The sequence below is a fragment of the Pseudoliparis swirei genome, chromosome 11 (assembly GCF_029220125.1).
Source record: "Pseudoliparis swirei isolate HS2019 ecotype Mariana Trench chromosome 11, NWPU_hadal_v1, whole genome shotgun sequence".
Taxonomy (NCBI): domain Eukaryota; kingdom Metazoa; phylum Chordata; class Actinopteri; order Perciformes; family Liparidae; genus Pseudoliparis; species Pseudoliparis swirei.
In genome coordinates this window covers 10,633,514-10,659,555 of record NC_079398.1, presented here as the reverse complement: position 1 = coordinate 10,659,555, position 26,042 = coordinate 10,633,514, and the positions used below count along the sequence as shown (strand labels likewise).

Sequence of the window (26,042 nt, the reverse complement as noted above, 5' to 3'; positions counted from 1 at the left end):
GAAGTGGTAAGAACTCAGCCAAATGATGGACTCAGTCTTGGCTGCAAGCTGGCCTCCTTGATGAGAGGAATTAATACTGACTACAAACTCAAATGAAGATAGTTACCACCTGAACAGGGACTTGAACTGGACCCCTCAGATTAAAGTCTGATGCTCACAGTAGACTATCCAGGCATCGATATACAGTGTTTTCAGGGAAAGATCTGTTTGCGATGAAACCTTAATCTGTTGGTAGAATTACCATCAATATATGGACTGTAAGGTTGATAATTACCATCAATATGGACTGTAGGAAGGTTGATGCCAAGTTGCATGTAGTTTGGCAAACCAACAGGTTATTGAGAATTCCAAGTGAGCTGAGAACTAACCAAATGATGGACTCAATCTTGGCTACAAGCTGGCCTCCTTGATGAGAGAGTGTCCCAAACTACGAACTCAAATGAAGATAAGATTTACTGCCTGAACAGGGACTTGAACCCTGGACCCTCAGATTAAAAGTCTGATGCTCTACCGACTGAGCTATCCAGACTTCGATATGAGGTGTTTTTCAGGAAAAGATCTGTTTGCGATGAAACCTTAATCTGTTGGTAAATTACCATCAATATATGGACTGCAGAAGGTTGATGCCAAGTTGCATGTAGTTTGAAATCTACAGTTAATTGAGAAGTCCAAGTGAGCTGAGAACTAGCCAAATGATGGACTCAGTCTTGGCTACAAGCTGACCTCCTTGATGAGAGTGTACCAAATTAGGAACTCAGATAAGATTTACCATCTGAACAGGGACTTGAACCCTGGACCCTCAGATTAAAAGTCTGATGCTCTACCGACTGAGCTATCCACGCTTCAAAATGATGTGTTTTTCAGGAAAAGATCTGTTTGCGATGAAACCTTAATCTGTTGGTAAATTACCTTCAATATATGGACTGTAGGAAGGTTGACGCCTAGTTGCATGAAGTTTGGTAAATCTACAGTTAATTGAGAAGTCCAAGTGAGCTGAGAACTAAACAAATGATGGACTCAGTCTTGGCTACAAGTTGGCCTCCTTGATGAGAGAGTGTCACAAACTACAAACTCAAATGAAGATAAGATTTAGCGCCTGAACAGGGACTTGAACCCTGGACCCTCAGATTAAAAGTCTGATGTTCTACCCATTGACACTCAGGCTTCGATGTGAGGTGTTTTCAGGAAAGATCTGTTTCAGGTGAGGCCTCAATCTGAGTAAATGCAAATATTATGGACTGGGAGAGGTTGTTTTAAATTTGCATGGGTTGTATTAACAGTTATTGAGAGGTCAAGTGGTACGAGAACTAGCCAAATGATGGACTCAGTCTTGGCTACAAGCTCTTCCTCTTAGTGAGGAGAGTGCTTCTAAAACTAGAACTCAAATGAAGATAAGATTTACATACTGAACAGGGGACCCGAACCTGGACCCTCAAGTTAATTATTTTCTGACTGAGCTATCCAGGCTTCGATATGAGGTGTTTTTCAGGAAAAGATCTGTTTGCGATGAGACCTCAATCTGTTGGTAAATTACCATCAATATATGGACTGTAGGAAGGTTGATGCCAAGTTGCATGGAGTTTGGCAAACCAACAGGTTATTGAGAAGTCCAAGTGAGCTGAGAACTAACCAAATGATGGACTCAGTCTTGGCTGACTGACCTCATGTGATGAGAATTCTACAATTAGAACTCAAATGGAAGATAGATTTAACACCTGAACAGGGACTTGGTCCTGGACCCTCAGATTAAAGTCCCAATTATACCGATAGGCTCTCAGGCTTCCAAAGATATGTTTTAGGAAAGATCTGTTTGTGATGAAACCTTGATCTGTTGATGAAATTACCATCTGATATATGGACTTTAGGAAGGTTGATGCCAAATTGCATGTAGTTTGTGACAACAGGTTATTAAGGAATCAGTATGACTGTTATATAGGCAATTTGGACTCAGTCTTGGCTACAAGCTGGCCTCCTTGATGAGAGAGTGTCCCAAACTAAGGAACTCAAATGAAGATAAGATTGACCGCCTGAACAGGGACTTGAACCCTGGACCCTCAGATTAAAAGTCTGATACTCTACGACTGAGCTATCAGGCTTCAAAAGGATGTGAACCCTGGACCTCAGATTAAAAAGTCTGATGCTCTACCGACTGAGCTATCCAGGCTTTGTTAAAGGGTGTTTTTCAGGAAAAGATCTGTTTGCGATGAAACCTTAATCTGTTGATGAAATTACCATCAATATATGGACTGTAGGAAGGTTGATGCCAAGTTACATATGGTTGTATTCAACGGAGTTGAGAAGTCCAGAGTAGTCAAAGACAACAGGTAAGTGGACTCAGTCTTGGCTTCTCCAGTGAGAGTGTCCCCAAACTGAACTCAAGTGAAGATAAGATTTACCGCCTGAACGAGACTTGAACCTGGACCTCAGATTAAGTATTACTCTGACTGGAGCTCATCAGGGTTCGATGAGGGTGTTTTGGGAAAAGTCTAGCTGCGATGAAACCTTAATCATTGTCAGTACATCAATGCCTTAGACTTTGGAAGGTTGATGCAGTTGCATGGTTTGGCAAACCAACGGGTTATTGAAGTCCGACGACGAGAATTTACCAACAAGGACTCAGTCGCTACAAACTGACCTCCTTGATGAGGAGAGTGTACAATTATGAACTCAAGTAGAATGAATTTACACGCCTGAACGGGACTTGAACCCTGGACCTCAGTTAAAAAGCCTGATGCTCCTAGAGCTGAGCTATCGAAACTAGAATGATATTGGAAAGATCTTAATCTGACAGTGAAATTACCTTCAATATATGATTCTTAGGAAGGTTGATTACTTGAAGTTGCATGTAGTTTGGCAAACCAATAGGTTATTGAGAAGTCCAAATGGGCCAGAACTAATAAGCCAGGACTCAATTCTTTGGCTGGCTGACCTCCTTGATGGCTATTTGAATTCGGAACTCAAATGAAGAGATAGATTCTTTTCCTAGACAGGACGATACAGTTCCTCGGATTAAAAGTCGATGCTCTGGGCTGGGCTATCCAGACTTCAGATATGTTTTCAGGAAAAGATCTGTTTGCGATGAGCCTTGTCTGTTGGTAGTACCTTCCAATATATGGACTGTAGGAAAGGTTCAGGGCCCTAATTCACATGAAGTTTGGTAAATCTACAGTTAATTGAGAAGTTCAAGTGAGCTGAGAACTAACCAAATGATGGACTCAGTCTTGGCTACAAGCTGACCTCCTTGATGAGAGTGTACCAAATTAGGAACTCAAATGAAGATAAGATTTACCGCCTGAATCGGGCCTTGAACCCTGGACCCTCAGATTAAAAGTCCGATGCTCTTCCGACTGAGCCACCCAGGCTTCAATATGAGGTGTTTTCAGGAAAGATCTGTTTCTTGATGAAACCTTAATCTGTTGGTAAATTACCATCAATATATGGACTGTAGGAAGGTTGATGCCAAGTTGCATGTAGTTTGGCAAACCAACAGGTTATTGAGAAGTCCAAGTGAGCTGAGAACTAACCAAATGATGGACTCAGTCTTGGCTACAAGCTGGCCTCCTTGATGAGAGAGTGTCCCAAACTACAAACTCAAATGAAGATAAGATTTAGCGCCTGAACAGGGACTTGAACCCTGGACCCTCAGATTAAAAGTCTGATGCTCTACCGACTGAGCTATCCAGGCTTCGATATGAGGTGTTTTTCAGGAAAAGATCTGTTTGCGATGAAACCTTAATCTGTTGGTAAATTACCATCAATATATGGACTGTAGGAAGGTTGATGCCAAGTTGCATGTAGTTTTGGCAAACCAACAGGGTTATTGAGGAAGTCCAAGTGAGCTGAGAACTAACCAAATGATGGACTCAGTCTTGGCTACAAGCTGACCTCCTTGATGAGAGAGTGTCACCAAACTAAGAACTCAAATGAAGATAAGATCTACCATCTGAACAGGGACTTGAACCCTGGAAATAAAGGACTCAGTCATGGCTACAAACAGCCTCCTTGATGAGAGGTGTACCAAATTATGGTCAAATGGAGATAAGATTTACACTTTAAATTGAGGACTTGAACCCAGGACCCTCAGATTAAAAGCCTGATGCTCTACTATTAAATATCAGGCTTCAAAATAATCATATTTTCAGGAAAAAGTCTACTAAATTGACATAATCTGTTAGTAAAATTTACCTTCAATATGGACTACCATGGAAGGTTGATGCCAAGTTGCATGTAGTTTGTATAGTAACAGGTTATTAGAAGTCCAAATGAGCTGAGAACTTAACAAATGAGACTGATCATGGCCACAAGCTGACCTCCTTGATGAAAAGCGTGCAAATTAAAGACTCAAATGAGAGAATGAATTTTAGCCTGAACAGGGACTTGAACCCTGGACCCTCAGATTAAAAGTCTGATGCTCTACCGACTGAGCTATCCAGGCTTCAAAATGATGTGTTTTTCAGGAAAAGATCTGTTTGCGAAGAAACCTTAATCTGTTGGTAAATTACCATCAATATATGGACTGTAGGAAGGTTGATGCCAAGTTGCATGTAGTTTGATAAATCAACAGGTTATTGAGGAGTCCAAATGAGCTGAGAATTTACCAAATAAAGGACTCAGTCATGGCTACAAGCTGACCTCCTTGATGAGAAAGTGTACCAAATTAGGAACTCAAATGGATAGATTTACCGCCTGAACAGGGACTTGAATGCTGGACCCTCAGATCAAAAGTCTGATGCTCTACCGACTGAGCTATCCAGGCTTCTAAAGGATACGTTTTTCAGGAAAAGATCTGTTTGCGATGAAACCTTAATCTGTTGGTAAATTACCTTCAATATATGGACTGTAGGAAGGTTGACGCCTAGTTGCATGTAGTTTGGCAAACCAACAGGTTATTGAGAAGTCCAAGTGAGCTGAGAACTAACCAAATGATGGACTCAGTCTTGGCTACAAGCTGGCCTCCTTGATGAGAGAGTGTCCCAAACTACAAACTCAAATGAAGATAAGATTTACCACCTGAACAGGGACTTGAACCCTGGACCCTCAGATTAAAGATGTGGTGCTGTAGCGACTGAGCTATCCAGGCTTGATGAGGTGTTTTCAGGAAAAGATCTGTTTTGCGATGAAACCTTAATCTGTTGGTAAATTACCATCAATATATGGACTGTAGGAAGGTTGATCCCAAGTTGCAGCTAGTTTGACACCACAACAGGTTATGGAGAAGTCCAAGTGAGCTGAGAACTAACCAAATAATGACTCAGTCTTTGGCTACAAGCTGCCTCCTTGATGAGAGAGTGTACCAAATTAGGAACTCAAATGAAGATAAGATTTACCGCCTGAACAGGGACTTGAACCCTGGACCTCAGATTAAAGTCTGATGCTCTACCGACTGAGCTATCCAGGCTTCAAAAAGGTGTTTTCAGGAAAAGATCTGTTTGTGATGAAACCTTAATCTGTTTGGTAAATTACCATCAATATATGGACTGTAGGAAGGTTGATGCCAAGTTGCATGTAGTTTGGCAAACCAACAGGTTGTTGAGAAGTCCAAGTGATCTGAGAACTAACCAAATGATGGACTCAGTCTTGGCTACAAGCTGGCCTCCTTGATGAGAGTGTCCCAAACTACGAACTCAAATGAAGATAAGATTTACCGCCTGAACAGGGACTTGAACCCTGGACCCTCAGATTAAAAGTCTGATGCTCTACCGACTGAGCTATCCAGGCTTCGGATATGAGGTGTTTTTCAGGAAAAGATCTGTTTGCGATGAAACCTTAATCTGTTGGTAAATTACCATCAATATATGGACTGTAGGAAGGTTGATGCCAAGTTGCATGTAGTTTGGCAAACCAACAGGTTATTGAGAAGTCCAAATGAGCTGAGAATTTACCAAATAAAGGACTCAGTTTTTTAAAACCCTTTAAAAGGGGAAAAAAAATTTAAAAAAATTTTTTTTTTAAAAACCCCCCTTTTTTTTAAAAAATTTTTTTTTTTTAAAAAAGGGGGGGGGGGCCGGGAAAAATTTTTTTGGGGTTTTGTTGGGTTTTTTTTTTTTAAAACCCCTTTCCTTTTTTTTTTAAAAAAAAAAAAAATTTTTTTTTTTTTTGGGGGGGGCCCCCCCCCCCCAAAGGCCCCCCGGGGGAAAAAAAAATTTTCCCCCAAAAAAAAAATTTTTTTTTAAAAAAGGGGGGTTTTTTTTTAAACCCCCCCCCCTTTTTTGGTTTTGGGGGGAAAAAAAAAATTTGGGTTTTTTAAAAGGCCCCCAATTTGTTTTCCCCGGGGGGGGTGGGGGGGAAAAGGGGGGGTTTGGGGGGGTTTTTTAAAAAGGGGTTTTTGGGCCCCCCCCGGTTTTTTAAAGGGGGGAAAGGGGTTTTTTTTAAAAAAAAACCCCGGGCCCCCCCCCGGGGGGAAAAGGGGGGGCCCCCCCTTTTTTTTTTGGGGTTTTTCCCCAATTTTTTGGGGGGGGTTTTAAAAAGGGGGGTTTTTATTTTTTTTAAAAAGGGGGGAAAAAAAAAATTTCCCCCCTTTAAAAAACCCCAAAAAAAAGGGTCAAAAAAAATTTTTAAAAAAATGGGTTTTTTTAAAAAGGGTTAAACCCGGGCCCCGGGGTTTTTTTTGGGGAAAAAAAAAAAAAAAAAAAAAAATTTTTTTTTTTTTAAAAAAAAAAATTAAAAATTTTTAAATTTAAAAAAGGGGTTTTTTTAAAAAAAAAAAAGGGGGGAAACCGGCCTTTTTTTTTTGGGGGGGGGGAAAAAAAAAAAAATTTAAATTTTTTAAAAAAATTAAAAAAGGTTAAAAGGTTTCCCTTTTTAAACCCCAAAAAAAAAGGGAAAAAAAGGGGTTTTCCAAAAAATTTTTTTGGAAAACCCCCTTTTTAAAAAAAAATGGAAATTAAAAATTTAAAAACCCCCCAAAGGGGGCCCGGGGGGAAAAAAAAAATTTATGGCCCCCCTTTTTTTGGGGGGGGGGAAAAAAAAAATTTTTAAAAAAAATTTTTAAAAAATTTAAAATTTTGGGCCCTTGAAAAGGGGGTTTTTGGGTTTTTAAAAACCAATTTTTTTCCCAAAAAATTTTTAAAAAAAAAATTTTTTTTAAAAAAAAATTTTTTGGGGGGTTTAAAAAAAAAAAAGGGAAAATTTTTTAAAAAAAACCGGGCCCCGGCCCCCAAAAAAAATTTTTTTTTCCCCCCGGGAAAGGGGGTTTTTTAAAAAAAAAAACCCTTTTGGGGGGTTAACCCCCGGGGTTAAAAAATTTTTCCCCTTTTTTTGGGGGAAAAAAGGGTTTTTAGGAAAAATTTTTTAAAAAACCCGGGGTTTTTTTCCCAAAAACCCCCCAAAAAAGGGGCCCCAAAAAAAAAAAAAAAAAAAATTTAACCCGGAACCCCAAAAAAGGGTTTTACCCCCCAAAAAAAAAAAAAAATTTTTTTTAAAAAAAAAGGGGGTTAACCCCCTTTTTTAAAAACCCCCGGGGTTTGGTTTTTTTTTTAAAAAAAAAAAAATTAATTTTTTTTTTTTTTGGGAAAATTTTCCAAAAAGGAATTTTGGAAAAAAAAAAAATTTAACCCGGAACCCCAAAAAAGGGTTCCACCAAAAAAAAAATTTTTTTTGGGGAAAAATTTTTTAAAAAAAAAATTTTTTGGGGGGTTAACCCAAATTTTTAAAAACCCCCGGAATTTTTTGGGGAAAAAAATTTTTTAAAAAAAAATTTTTTTTAAAAAATTAAAATTTTTTTCCAAAAAACCCCAGGGGGGGTTTTCCCAAAAAAAAAAGGGGGGGAAAAAAAAGGGGGGGGAAAAAAAAAAACCCCCCCAAAAAAAAATTTTTCCCAAAGGTTTCCGGTTAAAAAAATTTTTTTAAAAAAAAAAACCCCCGGGGGAAAAACCCCCAAATTTGGGAAAAAGGGGGGGCCCCCCTTTTTTTTTTTTGGGGAAAAAAATTTTGGTGAAACCCAAAATTTTAAAAAATTTTTGGGGGGGTTTAAAGGGGGGCCCTTTTTCCCAAAAAGGTTAAAAACCCCAAAAGGGGCCCCAAAAAGGAAAAATCCCAACCCCCTTTGGGGGTTTTTTTTAAAAAAAAATTTTTTAAAAACCCAAAGGGTTTTAAAACCCCCCCCAAAAAAAATTTTTTCCCCAAAAAGGTTTAAAAAAAAGAATTTTGGGAAAAAACCGGGCCTCCTTTTTCCCGGGGGGGAATTCCCAAAAAAAAAAAGGTTAAAAAAAGGGGAACCCAAAAAGGGGTTAAATTTGGTCCCCGACCCCTTTTAAAAAAAAATTTTTCCAAAAAATTTTTAAAAAAAATTTTTTTTCCCCAAAAAAAAATTTTTCCCAAATTTTTTTAAAAAATTTTTTTTAAAAAAAAAAATTTAACCTTTTTAAAAAATTTTTAAACCCGGGGGGAAATTCCGGGGTTTTTAAAAAAAATTTTGGGGGAAAAGGGGAAAAAAAAGGGGTTAAATTTGGTCCCCCTTTAAAAAGGGGGGAAAAAGGGTTTTTTAAAAAAATTGTTTTTTTTTTTAAAAACCCCCCCTTTTTTAAAAAAAAAAATTCCGGGGAAAAAATTTTTTTAAAAAAAAAAATTTAACCTTTAAAAAATTTTTTCCCGGGGGGAAATTCCCCAAAAAAGGTTAAAAACCCCGGGGGGAAAAAAAAAAAAAAAAAACCCCCCCGGTTGGGGGGAAAAAGGGTTTAAAAAAAATTTTTTTTTTTTAAAAACCCCCCCTTTTTTAAAAAAAAAAATTCCGGTTTTAAAAATTTTTTTTTTTTAAAAAAAAAAAAAAAAAATTAAAAAGGGAAAATTTCCCCGTTTTTTTAAAAAAATTTTGGAAAAAAATTTCCCAAAAAAATTAAAAACCCCCAAAAAGGCCCCTTTTAAAAAAAAACCCCCCCCTTTTTTAAAAAAAAGGGGGGGTTTTTTTTTTTAAAAAAAATTTCCCCGGGGGTTAGGGAATTTTTTTTTAAAAACCTTTTTGGGGAAACCAATTGGTTTTAAATTAAACCCCCCGGGGGGGGGGGGAAAAAAAAAAGGGGAAAAAAAAGGAATTAAAGGAAAAGGGGTTTAAAAAAACCCCTTGGGCCCCCCCAAAAAAATCCCAAAAAATTAAAAAAAACCCCCAAAAAAAATTTTTTTTTTAAAAAAAAAGGGGGGTTTTTTGTTTAAAAAAATTTTTTTAAAGGGGGGGGAAAAAAATTTTTTTAAAAAAAAAAAAAAAGGGGGGGAAAACCCAAATTGGGAAAAAGGGGGGGCCGGCCCCCAAAAAAAAATTTTAAAAAAAAAAATAAAATTTAAAAAAAAAGGGGGGCCCCCCCCCTAAAAAATCCCAAAAAATTAAAAAAGGTTTAAAAAGGTTTTTGGGGCGGGTTTTAAAAAAAAAAAATTAAAAAAAAGGGGGGGGAAAAAATTTTTGGGGGGTTAAAAATCCGGGGTTTTTTAAAAAAAAAAATTTTTTTCCAATTCCTTTTTGGGGGGGAAAAAATTAAATTAAAAAAAAAAAACCAAAAAGGTTAACCCCCGGCCCCCCTTTTTTTTCCCCCCCCCCTTAAAAAGGTTTTTAAAAAATTTTTAAAAACCCCCCCTTTTTTTCCCAAAATTTTCTTTTGGGGTTTTTTAAAAAAAAACCCCTTTTTAAGGGGGAAAAAAATAAAAAAAGGGGGTTTTGGCCAAAGGGGGTTTTTTTTAAAAAAGGGGAAAAAAAAAAAAAAAAAAACCAAAAGGGTTAACCCCCGGCCCCCCTTTTTTTTAAAAAAAAATTAAAAAAAGAAAGGGGTTTTTTTAAAAAATTTTTTCCCCCCCCTTTTTTTCCCAAAATTTTCTTTTTTTTTTCAGGAAAAAAAGGGGGTTTTTTTTTTAAAAAAAAAAAAAAAAAGGGGGGGGGCCAAAATTTTTTTTAAAAATTAAAATTGGGAATCCAAAAAGTAAAAATTTAACCAAAAGGGTTAACCCCCGGCCCCCCTTTTTTTTCCCCCCCCCCTTAAAATAAATTTTTCCCGGGAAAAAATTTTCCCTGGAAAAATTAATTTTGGGGGTTTTTTTAAAAGGGGGGGAAAAGGGTTTTGGAAAAAAAGGGGGTTTTTTTTTTAAAAAAAAAATAAAAAAAGGGGGTTTTGGCCAAAGGGGAATTTTTTTAAAAAAGGGGGCCCCCCCAAAAAAAAAAACCCCAAAAAAAAACCCAAAAAATTTTTTTTTTTTCCCCCCCAAAAAAAAATTAAAAAATTTTTTTTTTTAAAGGGTTTTCCCTGGAAAAATTAATTTTGGGGGTTTTTTAAAAGGGGGGGAAAAAAGTTTTTTTAAAAAAACTTTGGGAAAAAATTTTTGGGGGAAAAACCCAAAATGGACTTTTGGGGGGGGCCCCCTTAAAGGGGGAAAAAAAAAAAAAAAAAATTTTTTAAAAAAACCCCTTGGGCCCAAAAAAAATTTTTTTAAAAAAAAAAGGAAAAAAAAATTTTTTAAAAAGAACGGGGGGGAAAAAAAAAAAAATTTTGGGGGGGGTTTTTTAAAATTTTTTTTTTAAAAATTTTTATTAAATTTTTGGGGGAAAAACCCAAAATGGACTTTTGGGGGGGGCCCCCTTAAAGGGGGAAAAAAAAAAAAAAAAAATTTTTTAAAAAAAAAGGGGGGCCCCCCCCCCAAAAAAATTTTTTTAAAAAAAAAGGTTTAAAAGGGGGGGAAAAAAAAACCCCAAAAAAAAAAAATTTCCCTTTTTTGGGGGGGGGTTTTTTTTTTAAAAAAAGGGGAAAAAAAGGGGGGGAAAACCCAAATTGGGAAAAAGGGGGGGCCCCCTTAAAGGGGGCCCTTAAAAAAAAAAAAAAAAAGGGGGGCCCCCCCCCTTAAACCCCCCCCCCCCAAAAAAAAAAAAAAAAAATTTTTAAAAAATTTTAAAAATTTTTTGTTTAAAAAAAACCCTTTTTTGGGGGGGGAAAAAAATTTTTTTGGGAAAAAAATTTTTTTAAATTAAATTTTTTAAAAAAAAAAAATTTTTTTTTTTCCCCCCCCCTTTGGAAATTACCTTTTGGGGGAAAAAAAAAAAGGGGAAAAAACCAAAAGGGTTAACCCCCGGCCCCGAAAATTTTTAATTTACCAAAAAAGGAACCCCCAAAAAAAAAATTTTTAAAAAAAAATTTTTCCCCCCAATTTTTAAACCCCAAAAAAGGGGGGGGTTTTTTTTTTGGAAAAAAAAATTTTTTTTTTTATTAAAAAAAAAAAAAAGGGGGGGGGCCAAAATTTTTTTTAAAAAAAAAAAATTTAAATGAAAAAATTTAAAAAAAAAAATTTTCCCCCAAACCCCCAATTTTGGGGGTTTACCAAAAAAGGAACCCCCAAAAAAAATTTTTTAAAAAATTTTTGGGGCCCCTTTTTTTTTTTAAAAAAAAACCCCGGGGGGGTGGGAAAATTTTTTTTAAAAAAAAAAAAAATTACCCCAAATTTTAAAAAGGAAGGGGGGGAAAAAAAAAAAAGGTTTTTAAAAAGGCCAAAAGGGAAAAAAAAAAATTTTTTTTCCCCCCCTTTAAAAAAGGGGGGTTTTGGGAAAAAAAAAAAATTTTTTAAAAAATTTTTTCCCCCCCTTTTTTTTTTTTCCCCCAAAAAGGGGGGGTTTTTTTTTTTGGAAAAAAAAAAATTTTTTTTTTTCCCAAAAAAATGGGAAAAAATTTTTTTTATTTAAAAAAGGTTTTTAAAAAAAAAAAAAAAAAATTTAAAAGGGGTTGGCCCGGCCCCCCCCAAAAATTTTTCCAAAAGGGGCTTGGAAAAAATTTTTTAAAAAATTTTTAAAAATTTTTTGTTGGTTTCCCCAAAAAAGGGGGGAAAAATTTTTTGGAAAACCCAAAAAATTTTTTTAAAACCCAAAAAAATTAAAAAAGGGGGTTTAAATTTTTAAAAAAGGGGAAAAAGGCCGGGGAAAAAAAAAAATTTTCCCCCCCCCTTTAAAAAAGGGGGGTTTTGGGGCTTGGAAAAAAAAAGGGGGGGAACCCTTTCCCTAAAAAAAGGGAAAACCCCTTTTTGGCTTAAAAGGTTTTTAAAAAAATTTTTGGGGAAAAACCCTTTTTTTTTTCCCAAAAACCAAAAAAGGGGCCGGGGGGCCCCCCCGGGGGTTTTAAAAAGGAAAAAAAAAAATTTTAAAAATTTTTCCCCGGCCCCGATTAAAAAATTTTCCCCGGGAAAAAAAAGGAAAAAAATTTTTTTTTGGGAAAAATTTTTTTTAAAATTAAAATTTTTTTCCAAAATTTTATTAAAAAGGGGGGGGAAAATTTTTTCCAAATTAATTGGGAAATTTAAAAAAATTTTTTTTTAAATTTTTAAAAAGGGGAAAAAAAAAAAGAAAAAAAAGGGGGGGTTTTTCCCGGCCCCCTTTAAAAATTTTTCCAAAAGGGGCTTGGAAAAAAAAAAAAGGGGTTTTTTTGGGGGCCCCAAAAAAGGGAAAAACCCCCTTTGGTTAGGGGAAAAAGGGTTTTGGAAAACCCCAAAAAATTTTTTTAAAACCCAAAAAAATGGGAAATTTTTTGGTTTTAAAAAAAAAAACCAAAAAAAAATTTCCAAAAAAATTCCCAAAAAAAAAAATTTTGGGAAAAAAAAAAAATTTTTTGGGGGGTTTTTTAAAAAAAGGGGTTTTTTTTTTTAAAAATTTTTCCCGGGGTTTGGAAAAACCTTTTTTGGGAAAAAAAAAAAAAAGGGGGGAAAAATTTTTAAAAAAAATTAAAAAGGGCCAAAAAAAAATTTTTTAAAAATTTTTCCCCGGCCCCGATTAAAAAATTTTCCCCGGGAAAAAAAAGGAAAAAATTTTTTTTTGGGAAAAATTTTTTTTCCCCTTTTTTTTTTTTAAAAAAAACCCCTTTTTATGGTTTTTTAAAAAAAAAAAGGGGTTTTTTTTTTAAAAAAAAAAAAAAAAAGGGGGGGGGCCAAAATTTTTTTTTAAAAAAAAAACCAAAAAAAATTTAAAAAAAATTTCCCAAAAAAAAAAAGGGGGCCCCCCCCCCCAAAAAAAAAAAATTTTTTAAAAATTTTTGGGGCCCCTTTTTTTTTTTTAAAAAAAACCCCGGGGGGGGTTTTTTAAAAAATTTGGAAAAAAATTTTTTTAAAACCCAAAAAAAATGGGAAATTTTTTGGTTTTAAAAAGGGGAAAAAAATAAATGAAAAAAAAAGGGGGGGTTTTTCCCGGCCCCCTTTTAAAAATTTTCCCCGGGAAAAAAAAGGAAAAAACCCTTTTCAGGGAAAAATTTTTTAAATTAAAATTTTTTTTACCCCCCGGGGGAAAAAAGGGGGGGGGTTTTTTTAAAAATTTTTTTTAAAAAAAAAACCCCAAATTTTAAAAAGGAAGGGGGGGAAAAAAAAAAAGGGGAAAAAAATAAATGAAAAAAAAAGGGGGGGTTTTTCCCGGCCCCCTTTTTAAAAAAAGGGGCCAAAAAAAAATTTAAAAATTTTTTTTGGGGGGAACCCTTTTTAAAAAAAAATTTTTTTTACCCCCCGGGGGAAAAAAGGGGGGGGAAAAATTTTTAAAAATTAATTGGGAAAAAATTAAAAAAATTTTTTTTTAAATTTTTTAAAAAAATTTTTAAAAAAAAAAAGAAAAAAAAGGGGGGGCTTGGCCCGGCCCCCTTTAAAAAAGGGGCCAAAAAAAAATTTTAAAAAATTTTTTTGGGGGGAACCCTTTCCCAAAAAATCTGTTTTTAAAACCCCTTTTTGGCTTAAAGGGGGTTTTTTAAAAAAAATTTTTAAAAACCTTTTTTGGGAAAAAAAAAAAAAAGGGGGGAAAAATTTTTAAAAAAAATTTTAAAAAAAAAAAAATAAAAAAACCCCGGGGAAAAAAACCCCCCCCCAAAAAATTTTTTAAAAAAATAAAAAAAAATGGGGGAACCCTTTTAAAAAAATCTGTTTTAAAAACAAAAAGGCTTAAGGGGGGTTTTTCCCAAAAAATTTTTTAAAAACCCAAATTTTGGAAATTCCAAAATTTGGAAATTAAAAAAATTTTCCCCTTTTAAATTTTCCCCGGGGGGAAAAAAAAAAAAAAAAAATTTAAAAACCCGGGGAAAAAACCCCCCCCCCAAAAAAAAATTTTTCCCCCCAAAAAGGTTTAAAAAAAAAAATTTTCCCCAAAAAAAAAATTTTTTTTTTAAAAAAAACCCAAAAAAGGTTTTTAAAAGGGGTTTTTTTTAAAAAAAATTTTGGAAATTAAAAAATTTTTTAAAAAAAAATTTTTTGGAAAATTTCCCCAAAAAAGGGAATTTTTTAAAAAAAAAAAAAAAATTTAAAACCCCCAAAGGGGGGAAACCCCCCTTTAAAAAAATTTTTCCCAAAAAAGGGGGGGGAAAAAAACCCCCAAAAAATCTGTTTTTAAAACCCCCTTTTTTGGCTTAAAGGTTTTTCCCAAAAAATTTTTGGGAAAAAATTTTTTGGAAAAAAATTTTTTTAAAAAAAAATTTTTTGGGGAAAATTTCCCCAAAAAAAATTTTTTAAAAAGGGCCAAAAAAAAATTTTTTAAAAATTTTTCCCCGGCCCCGATTAAAAAAATTTAAAATAAATTAAAAAAAATTTTTTTAAAAAAAAGGCCCGGGGTTTTTTTAAAACCCCCTTAAGGGAAAAAAAGGTTTTTCCGGGGTTTTTTTAAAAACCTTTTTTGGGAAAAAAAAAAAAAAGGGGGGAAAAATTTTTAAAAAATTTTAAAAAACCCAAAAAAGGGGAAAAAAATTTTAAAAATTTTTCCCCGGCCCCTTTTAAAAAATTTGGGGGGGAAAAAAAAAAAAAAAAAGGGGAAAAAAATTTTTTTAAAACCCCCTTAAGGGAAAAAAGGGGTTTTTTTTAAAAAATTTTTGGGAAAAAATTTTTTGGGAAAAAAATTTTTAAAAAAAAAATTTTTGGGGAAAATTTTAAAAAAAAATTTTAAAAAGGGCCAAAAAAAAATTTAAAAAATTTTTCCCCGGCCCCTTTTAAAATTTTCCCCGGGAAAAAAAAGGGGGGTTTTGGGGGGAACCCTTTCCCAAAAAATTTTTTTTTTTTTCCCCGGGGTTAAAAAGGGGGGTTTTTTTTGGGGTTTGGAAAAACCTTTTTTGGGAAAAACAAAAACCAAAAAAGGGGCCGGGGGGCCCCCCCGGGGGTTTTAAAAAAAAAAAAAATAAAAAAAAAACCCCCCTCCAAAAAAAAGGGGCCAAAAAAAACCAAAAGGTTAAATTTGGGGGGAAAGAACCCTTTCCCTAAAAAAAGGGGTTTTTTTTTTAAAAAGGTTTTTTTAAAAAAATTTTTGGGGAAAAACCCTTTTTTTTTAAAAAACCCAAAAACCAAAAAAGGGGCCGGGGGGCCCCCCCTTTTTTAAAAAAAAAAAAATAAAAAAACCCCCGGGAAAACCCCCCTTAAAAAACCAAAAACCCGGGAAAAAATTTTGGGGAAAAAAGGGGGAAAAAATTTTTTTTTTTTTCCCCGGGGTTAAAAAAGGGGTTTTTTTTAAAAAATTTTTTGGAAAAATTTTTTGGAAAAAAATTTTTTTAAAAAAAAATTTTTTGGGGAAAATTTCCCCAAAAAAAAATTTTAAAAAAAAAAAAAATAAAAAAACCCCGGGGAAAAAAACCCCCCCCCAAAAAATTTTTTAAAAACCCCCCCAAAAAAAAAAAAATTTTTTTTGGAAAGAACCCTTTTTAAAAAAAGGGGTTTTTTTTTTAAAAATTTTTTTAAAAAAAATTTTTAAAAATTAAAATTTTTTAAAAAAAATTTTAAAAAGGAAGGGGGGGAAAAAATTTTTAAAAATTTTTAAAAAAAAAAAGAAAAAAAAGGGGGGGTTTTTCCCGGCCCCCTTTTAAAAAAGGGGCCAAAAAAAAATTTAAAAATTTTTTGGGGGGGGTTTTTTTAAAAAAAAATTTTTTTTACCCCCCGGGGGAAAATTTTTTTTGGGGGGTTTTTTTTAAAAAAAAAAAAATTACCCAAAAAAAAAAAGGAAGGGGGGGAAAAAAAAAAATTTTAAATGTATAAAAAAAAAAATAAAAAAAAAAAAAGGGCCCCTTTTAAAATTTTCCCCGGGAAAAAAAAGGAAAAAAAATTTTTTTTGGGAAAAATTTTTTTTAAAAAAAGGGGTTTTTTTTTTTAAAAATTTTTAAAAAAATTTTTGGGGAAAAAATTAATTGGGGGAAATTTAAAAAAAAAATTTTTTTTTAAATTTTTAAAAAAGGGGAAAAAAATAAATGAAAAAAAAAACCCCGGGGAAAGGGCCCCTTTTAAAAATTTTCCCCGAAAAAAAAAAAAAAGGGGGGGGGGGGTGGGAAAATTAAAATTTTTTTCCAAAATTTTATTAAAAATTTTTTTTGGGGGAAAAAAAAAAATTAAAAAGGGAAATTTTAAAAAAATTTTGGGTTACCGGCCCGGGGGGAAAAAATTAAAAAAAAAAAAGAAAAAAATTTAAAAGGGGTTTTCCCGGCCCCCCCCAAAATTTTTCCAAAAGGGGCTTGGAAAAAAAAACCCCAAAAAATTTTTTGGAAAAAAATTTTGGGAAAAACCCCCTTTGGTTAGGGGAAAAATTTTTTGGAAAACCCAAAAAATTTTTTTGGGGGAAAAAAATAAAAATTGGGGTTTTGGCCAAAGGGGGTTTTTTTTAAAAAGGGGGCCGGGGAAAAAAAAAAATTTTTTTTCCCCCCCTTTAAAAAGGGGGCCCCCCCCCCCAAAAAAAAAAATTTTTTAAAAAATTTTTGGAAAAATTAATTTTGGGGGTTTCCCAAAATTTTCTTTTAAAAAGTTTTTTTGGGGGCCCCCGAAAAATTTTAAATTAAAAAAAAAAAAAGGGGGGGGTTTTTAAAGGGGGTTTTTTTTAAAAAAGGGGAAAAAAAACCAAAAAGAAAAAAAATTGACAGGCCCACTAATCCAATGGGGGGGGGGGGGGGTTTGGTCGACAATCCGCGATTTAACACTTGATAATTGGCCTATCAGCCAAAAGCTTGAGCTGTTCGACTTAATTTAAGCAGAAAAGAATCCACGGGTGACACGTAGAGAGGTGTTGGGGGGGGGGGGTGGAAGGGGATGGAAAAATGGGTTGGAGGGTCATAGATATATATAATGTCGTGTGTAGAAAACTCTCAACACTCGTTGCGACAAATTGACTAAAAATGCAAAGTTCAATTACATTATGTGTATTTTCATCTGTGTGTTTGTGTGTGTGTGTGTGGGGGGGTCGTGGAGTAAATGGAAAATCTGATGCATGACACCTGGGCATCAATCAGTGTCACATGTCAGTTCACATGCACTATCATCAACAGTGACCATGCGGTGGTCAGCATGGGGCTATTACAGTTTTTCTCCATTGCTTTGGCTCAATTCTTGAAACAGAAATGACATTCTCAAAACAACTTGTGCAAACCTCCAAACCACTGGGCACTTGTTCACAACAGATTTGAATTTCTCATTCCTTTAATCAAATTGCAATTGTTTTAGGAACTCCTTGCAAATGACAAGTACAATTGCCTACAGCTTGCACACATTTCAAATGATTTAGCACATCTGTGCAAACGGTTAGGTACAATTGCCTTCAGTTAGCCCAATTACCAATTGAATACATCTTGCTGGTCTAAACTGACTGTTGCTTCTCAGTCAAGTTGTTGTTCTCTGCAAAACATCTTGGCATAATTTCCTTGTGTACATCATCACCTGCACAATAGTTCACTCCACTGTCAAAATCGTTCAGGCACATAATACCATGAAAAACATCATGGTATATACTGTAATATGGATCTCTTGGATCATCGGCTTCATTTTCAGGTGCAACTAGAACTGTACTAATCAAGGGGGAGTTTCTCACATCCGATCACCAATCACACAGTCATTTTAGTTAGCTGACAGGTGCTATCCATGAGTATAAATGCTTCCATCAAATATCTAGGGCTTGACAAAGTTCAGTAGAGTTTACAGTATGAACATGGAAGCACCTGGCCAGGTAAACGAACAAGGGCAACTGCCTGTTCGAGGAAGAGGAGGAAGAGGAGCAAGGGTGCGTGGTGGTGGAGGGTGTATGAGCATCGGGCTCTAAACCAGAGGTCCCTTCTCCAGGCAATGGATGCTGCTTGTGCCGATGTCACAGCAGATCAGTGCAGGGAATGGTTGCGGCATGCACGACGATTCTTCCCCCGTTGCATAGCAAGGGAGAACATCAGATGCGATGTTGCCGAAAATCTGTGGCCAGACAGACGTGAGCGCGAGGATGAGCAGAAGAGTGAGGATGAACTCCAGCTTTGAGCTTCAGCTTTGCTTTACTTTCCTACTGTATGTTTTGTAACAGTATTGTAGGCTATACTTCATTTTTATTTTTGATGTGCTTTTTGTTTGACAGTATTTTTTGCTGTACACATTTTCTGTTTCTGTTTTGCAATTACTGTAACAATTTCCACGGCAGTATAAGTGCAATACAGTATCTGATGGGAAACCTTGTTGGCCCCTCTTGAATTAATCTTTTTTCTGTTTGATACACATAGTATTCTGGAAAGAAAACATCTACTACAGTAACCATTCAGTGTCAAAGGACTAAGCCAAGATTGAAATGTGCACATGAGGGATATTTCTATGGTCCACTGCCATACTGACAAAACATCTAAACATTTTGACCTGCAGTGTTTAAACAATGACGAAGGGACTTTTCATTTTGGGGGCACTGACTATTTGTATGAGAAAAGGAATTAGTTTTGACTGATGAGTTGTCTGTTTTGGGAGAGATATGACCTTTTGCAGGTGTGCCATAGTGTTTTGCTAAACCATCTAGGTTATTTTGGAAAATGTATTTTAAGCTTTGAGAATGTCCTTTTTTTCGAGAGAGAGATGAGCCACAGCAATCGAGAAGGAAGTTTTCATTTTGGGGGCACTGACTATTTTTATGAGAAAATGATTTGGTTTTGAAGCTTGAGTTAACTGTTTTGGGTGAGATATGACCTTTTGAAGGTGATCTATGTAGTTGTGCTGAACCATATAGGCTATTTTACCAAATGCACAGAGCTTTGAGAATGTAATTTCTGTTTCAAGAATTGAGCCAAAGCAATGGAGAAAAACTGTAATGTGCCAGACGGTCCCGATTACATTATGTTGTACGGGTGTTATATTTTGACATGGGCACAAGATGCTTTTTAATGTTGTCAATTAATTAACTGTCAGACAGCCTCAAATCAATAAGTTGTATTTTTTTTTAAAGCCAGAATGGCCAAAGCAAGCCTGATTAATGTTGTAGATTTGACCTGTGAATATTTTATTGACGGGTAGAAAATAAGGAGGCAACAAACATTTCCCTGACAACTGGAGGTAGATATGATGAATTCCATATTTGTTTTATATTTTCAAGTTAAATATATAATTCCAATTTCAAACATTTCATATATTGCCCTGCAAATAAGATGCATCACATCCTTTTACAGTTTTTCTCCATTGCTTTGGCTCAATTCTTGAAACAGAAATGACATTCTCAAAGCTCTTAGTGCATTTGGTGAAATAGCCTATATAGTTCAGCACAACTACATAGATCACCTTCAAAAGGTCATATCTCACCCAAAACAGTTAACTCAAGCTTCAAACCCAAATCATTTTCTCATAAAAATAGTCAGTGCCCCCAAAATGAAAACTTCCTTCTCGATTGCTGTGGCTCATCTCTCTCTTGAAAAAAAGGACATTCTCAAAGCTTTAAATACATTTGCCAAAATAACGTAGATGGTTTAGCAAAACACTATGGCACACCTGCAAAAGGTCATATCTCTCCCAAAACAGACAACTTATCAGTCAAAACTAATTCATTTTCTTATACAAATAGTCAGTGCCCCCAAAATGAAAAGTCCCTTCGTCATTGTTTAAACACTGCAGGTCAAAATGTTTAGATGTTTTGTCAGTATGGCAGTGAACCATAGAAATATCCCTCATGTGCACATTTCAAGGCTTTGTCCTTTGACACTGAATGGTTACTGTAGTAGATGTTTTCTTTCCAGAATACAATGTGTATCAAACAGAAAAAAGATTCATTCAAGAGGAGCCAACAAGGTTTCACATCACATACTGTATTGCACTTATACTGCCATGGAAATTGTTACAGTAATTGCAAAACAGAAACAGAAAATGTGTACAGCAAAAAATAGTGTCAAACAAAAAGCACATCAAAAATAAAATTAAGTATAGCCTACACTACTGTAACAAAACATACAGTAGGAAAGTAAAGCAAAGCTGGAGTTCAAAGCTGGAGTTCATCCTCACTCTCCTGCTCATCCTCGCGCTCACGTCTGTCTGGACACAGATTTTCGTCAACATTGCATCTGATCTGTGACATCGGCACAAGCAGCATCCATTGCCTGGAGAAGGGACCTCTGGTTTAGAGCCCGATGCTCATACACCCTCCACCACCACGCACCCTTGCTCCTCTTCCTCTTCTTCTTCCTCCTCTTCCTCGAACAGGCAGTTGCCCTTGTTCGTTTACCTGGCCAGGTGCTTCCATCTTCATACTGTAAACTGTACTGAACTTTGTCAAGCCCTAGATATTTGATGGAAGCATTTATACTCCTGGATAGCACCTGTCAGCTCACTAAAATGACTGTGTGATTGGTGATCGGATGTGAGAAATAGTAAAGTTCTAGTTGCACCTGAAAATGAAACCGATGATCCAAGAGATCCATATTACAGTATATACCATGATATTTTTCATGGTATTATGTGCCTGAACGATTTTGACAGTGGAGTGAACTATTGTGCAGGTGATGATGTACACAAGGAAATTATGCCAAGATGTTTTGCAGAGAACAACCACTTGACTGAGAAGCAACAGTCGGTTTAGACCAGCAAGATGTATTCAATTGGTAATTGGGCTAACTGAAGGCAATTGTACCTAACCATGTGCACAGATGTGCTTAATCATTTGAAATGTGTGCAAGCTGTCGGCAATTGTACTTGTCATTTGCAAGGAGTTTCTAAAACAATTGCAATTTGATTAAAGGAATGAGAAATTCAAATCTGTTGTGAACAAGTGTCCAGTGGTTTGGAGGTTTGCACGAGTTGTTTTGAGAATGTCTTTCTATTTCAAGAATTGAGCCAAAGCAATGGAGAAAAACTGTAATATGCTGTCGACAAGTGTTGAGTTTATACAGTCGACTGCGCGGCAGTCACATCTATAACAATGTATGTTATGATCTGATCTGTATTTTTATATCATGTAGAACAATCTGAAAAGTAATTAGGGACAAAAGTCGTTGACAAATGTTGTGGAGCAAGAAGTCAAACATTTTTGCTGAAATAAAATTGAGTTGAATTAGGAAGTAGCATGATACAAGTGGAAGTACCTTGAGATTCTAAAAAGATGAATTCATTGCATTTGTGAGTATGAAAACAGAGACGGTACAGAAACAACTTCACTTCAACGTCGATCAAAATGACATCATCGCCTTGCGGCGAAGAGTGTCACAAAGTGCAGTTTGAACAACGCGTCTCCAGATACATTTCCTCCGCTATTTAACAATGTAAACAACAGCAGACGAGCACATGAAATATGTCTGGGGTAAGAAAAAAAAGAAAACGGCACCATCTGTCGCTCATGGAGCTGGTTTTTGTTTTTATTTTTTAGAGACAGATGTCTCCCCCTTGAACACGGCCAATCAAGGCCAATCGCTGCGTCGCTCTCAGGTGAGTGAGATTATCCGATGTGATGAGCGGGTGCCGGGAGTGAAAGCGTCTTTGGCCGACAGAGCCGTCACTCGGGATGTTGCTCGTCTCCTGACGGTGGCGCTGCATCGCCTTGTTTCGGAGCGTTTAATCCAAGTAATGTATAAAATGTTTTAAAATGTCATGTGTTGCAACTCACAAACCCTTTTATGTGTGTCCTCTGTCTGATGACTCCTTTTCCAGGTCTGGGAAACTATCGGCTCCTATTTGTTTTCATCACACTTCCGACCTATTAGGTCTGACTACAAATAGCTGCTAACTCACAGCCGAGAGACTCGGCATTACAGACATGAAGATCTTGGAGGATGGCGGAATGCAAATGACAGATGGTTAAATTTGTGATGAAGATTGAGACAAAAAAGGTTGAAGTGCAAGGGTTCTGACTGGAGAGAGAAGGGATATTTCATCTTCCAGCGGGGTAACCGCTGTAGAAGCTTCTCTTTCATCAGCGTGTATTGGATCAAATGGGCTCCGAACCACGGACTTCAAGCCGAAAGCACATGTTTTCCCTCATGGAATAATACATAAACATTCAGCGCGGATGAGAGAATGAGTTGGCTAATCCGTAGCTTACGCTTTTTTTGGTGCCTTTTATTTAAGTGAGTTTTGCAATGCCGACTCGAATTAAAAGAGAGCTTGTTTTGAAGTATTAATATTGAACTGGGTAACCCGAGATAACAAGACTTCAGATCACACAGAGGAGGAAGATAAGAATCACCTACAGCTCGGTCTCACTGCGTTAATGTTCAGAGCTGCTTTAATTAGGGCCTCCGCAGACCAAATGTGAATCATTTGTGAGAAGATATCATATGTCAATGAAAGACTTCAGAGGTATCTATCTCTATGAGCTTATGCTATCCAAAAAGAAGCAGTTTCACCTGCTCCTGATGGTGTATCAGAGACAGGTCAACACTTTTAGAGGCAGAGAACGATTAATTTCCAAGTGCTTTTGCTGATGTTGTGTTATGTGCATTAAGCTTCTCACATGGTACATATTGTCTTTGTGAAAGGTATTCCATGAAACCCATAACCATATCGGATCAATTATAGACAACAATGTGTGACAAACCGTTCTGGTGTCGGTCCCGTGTGCACGGGCCTGCAGCTGTGTGTCAGACGGACTTTATGATCATTCAACAGTCATTATTACGTTCAATGAACAGCACAGACTTTCTGGCTGACTGGAAAAAGCAACAATCAATTTAAATCTGTGATTAGCACCACCGGTGTTCACGTTGTTGTTTCCCCATGAGTGACGAAGTCGGAGAGCGGTTTTCTGTTTTAATATGTGTGCCTCTTTGCTTGAACAGTTTGGAAATCATATTACAACAAATAGTGTGCATCATAATGGTGCAGCAGTCCATCAAAAAACGTCATAGAAATAAAAACATACACACGGTTTGAATGAATAATGAAAAATGTTTTGAACCCTTAAACCCCCTTTTTTAATACTCTTCATAGTCATAATATTTCTGCAATAATAATTCATATTTACATTGCGCAATTACGTCATATAGAGGAAGCATTCACATGTATTGTACACCCATGACAGACGGACTAATGGAAAATTTATGGAATCAAGCTTGTTTCTTTTTCTCATTGGTAACAACGTCACAATGTTCATTTTATTCTGTTCACACCATATTAAAGCTGCTGCATTGATAGCACAAACAGAACATATTACTGACATGATAAGTAAGACAAGGTCACTCTTCTGTTGTATTCCTACCAATTAGCTGCGAATGGACTGTTGCTGTTGTTACCACAGTAACGATGGATGTCGCCATATCATTAAAATAATAACACAAAAAATGTGTATAACATGTCATAGAAAACCAGCTTGGGCTAAATTAATCTCCCACTTAGTCACTCTGATTTAATAAACTCTTAATCTGCGACTTCCTTGACTTCATAACAAAATTAAATATAACTCTCCAGCACAGCTTGACTCATGCCTCTTATCTAATTGAGATACAATATTTTATTAATTTACTTTTATATTAATAAATGAGTTAAAAGACTTTATTTACTTTGCCAGATATGGAGGCAAAGATCACAAATAAAATAAACAGCGGCAGGGGGAAAGATGTCCGAGAGGAAAAGAGAACGTCCAGTGATGGAGAGACAGAGTGACGCAGTCAAAGAGAGGAGAGTAGCTCTCCAAACAGAACTGGACTTCAAACCTGTGCAGAAATACCTGTGCAGCCCAGAGGCGGGAAATTACCAATCCCCAGAGGCGGGAAATTACCAATCGGTCCGTTCTTTTAGTGACTTCCTTTGGTGACTCTTCATTTCCTGACGCCTCATCGGCCTCTGCTAGGAATCTTAATAAGGAGCGGAGATGGCAACGGGAGACAGCGATGGAGAGAGCGACAGAGGGAAAGCAGGTAGAGGGATGGGGAGGGATGAGCTGGTTGATGTGTTTTCTTGTTGTGATGCAGCTCAGCTGTGAGGAACTGAGGAATTGGGTTGGTACTATCTCAGACTCTCTGAATACCGAAGGTTCCAGCGAGGAACCACTTCCTGTTTTTTGAAGGGAATGTTACAAAAAGGAAAAATCACAACAAGATTATGTGTTTAAAAAGCTACACTGCTCAGTGTCTTGACCCGAGTTGCTCCAAAGGGCTAAATGGGGGTGAAAATCCACAAATAGCTGCTTTAAAAGTATACATTCAGTTCCATCTCTTGACAGACAGCTTCAGTCTCCTCTTCCCTGGGGCACAGCGCCACCTTTGATTGTAAAGACATAATACATTCTGCAGATATACTGGGGTTGTTGAACAGGTTAGGTATATTTGAAGAAGCGGCAAGCTGAGCACATTTTCACCAATGTTGTCTCAAGAGTCTCAAATGAGCTCAAATGCATGAATAAATCAGAGATGGGATAAATGATATGACCATAAAAAACAGGGGGGGTGATCGCAATACAAATATCAGATGTTTGGCTTTCTACCTATCCGATTTTGATCAACAACAAAAAAAAACAAATGCATTCTTTCAGTTCCCGGTGAATTCTTCGTGGTGACATAGTAAAGACAGTAGCCCCATCTGTGCAAAACTATGTAAAAGAGGTCAACGTGTCAAAAGTGAAAGGGAAGTCAAAAAGTCTGCTTAAATATGTGCTGAAACGCACATTAAGCACAACCACCGGGAGCACGGTGATGCCTGCCTCTGTGTACGTCTCCTCTGCTTACTGATATCACGTCTACAGACTCCTCACGAAGACATTGATCCCTCCTGAACCAACACCAATCAACTCATCAATGAGTCGCCGATTGGCTTGATCAGTTCATTTCGTCGTGACAACGCACAGCTCCATTTAGAGGCTGTCGAAATGCACAGATACGGCCAGTTAGCGGCGGGGGCGTGGCATGCAGAAAAAGCACACCGCATGATCGCATGTAGGCAACGCGGTGCAGCCTATATGGGACCCCACTATGTTTCTCCACTGTAAGGCACCCTCAAAGGCTCTTTATCACCATTTCCCCCACTGGAAGAGCGTCCACGGGGGTACTCTGTCACAATGTAACCCCTGGAAGGACACCACGCAGGGATTCCTTGAGGGCGCCGCATCACATTTATTTTGCAGATTGGTTCACCGTGATCAGGTTTTAGCGACCATCCAATGGCACGCTTGCTACACTTTGTCAGATGATGTGGAATTCAGTCATCTTACTTCATTTGCAACCATCTTCCTGTATGGAGGCAGGAATAGTGCTGGATGCCAACAGAGGTATTTGAGAAAATATAAGTGTATTCCTGCATCTCTATAATTATGTTTGAATACGGCATACTATTTGCATTTGTTTTGGAAAGCCGCCTGAATAAAAAATGTAATAAAAATGTGGAAAAGCTTTTAATTGAGTAACTCTTGCAATGCAAAAATAATTAATGAAGCCAAAAAACAACAAACGCCTCCCAGCAAGAACACACTTCATTGAAGTACACACAAGATTCAACATTCTTCCCCCGGGTCATGCCAACTCCTCCTCCAGCTTTATAAACACTATATTCCAGCCATGTTTTATAATGGGTATGTTTCGGCTCCCAAAGGATTTGGTTAAAGGGAAATATTGTTGTCTTTCTTGAATATTAAAGAAGTAAAAGGTAAGTTGAAGCAAGAGATCATGTTTACTCCATTCTGGGTACTGCCTCATTAAAAATGTAGCGTTTCCTACACGTTGCTAAAACGTTGCCATCATGACCACTGCAAGTTTTGCCCACGGCAGTCGATGCAAGTCGGGCTGCACTGTTTCTCTCCGGCCCCTGAGGGGTTTACCTTGATCCCTGGGCCGGAAGAGAGATGCAATTCTTCCAGAGAGTCCTGGGAATCTTGTTGATGGAAGTTCCCAAAGCTCTCACTAGAGAGAGGATGCCGAGGGGGGTTTCTGGGAATGTTTTCAGGATCGACACACTGG

The 26,042-nt window shown here is 36.4% G+C and overlaps 3 non-coding genes across 3 annotated transcripts; all 3 read right to left on the bottom strand.

The window, feature by feature from the left end:
- Nucleotides 1-3,612: 3,612 nt before the first annotated feature.
- Nucleotides 3,613-3,685, bottom strand: trnak-uuu (transfer RNA lysine (anticodon UUU)). The gene has a single exon. It is a non-coding gene; the product is annotated as a tRNA-Lys (tRNA).
- A 677-nt stretch (nucleotides 3,686-4,362) lies between these two features.
- Nucleotides 4,363-4,435, bottom strand: trnak-uuu (transfer RNA lysine (anticodon UUU)). The gene has a single exon. It is a non-coding gene; the product is annotated as a tRNA-Lys (tRNA).
- A 1,210-nt stretch (nucleotides 4,436-5,645) lies between these two features.
- trnak-uuu (transfer RNA lysine (anticodon UUU)) lies at nucleotides 5,646-5,718 on the bottom strand. The gene has a single exon. It is a non-coding gene; the product is annotated as a tRNA-Lys (tRNA).
- Nucleotides 5,719-26,042: the final 20,324 nt, after the last annotated feature.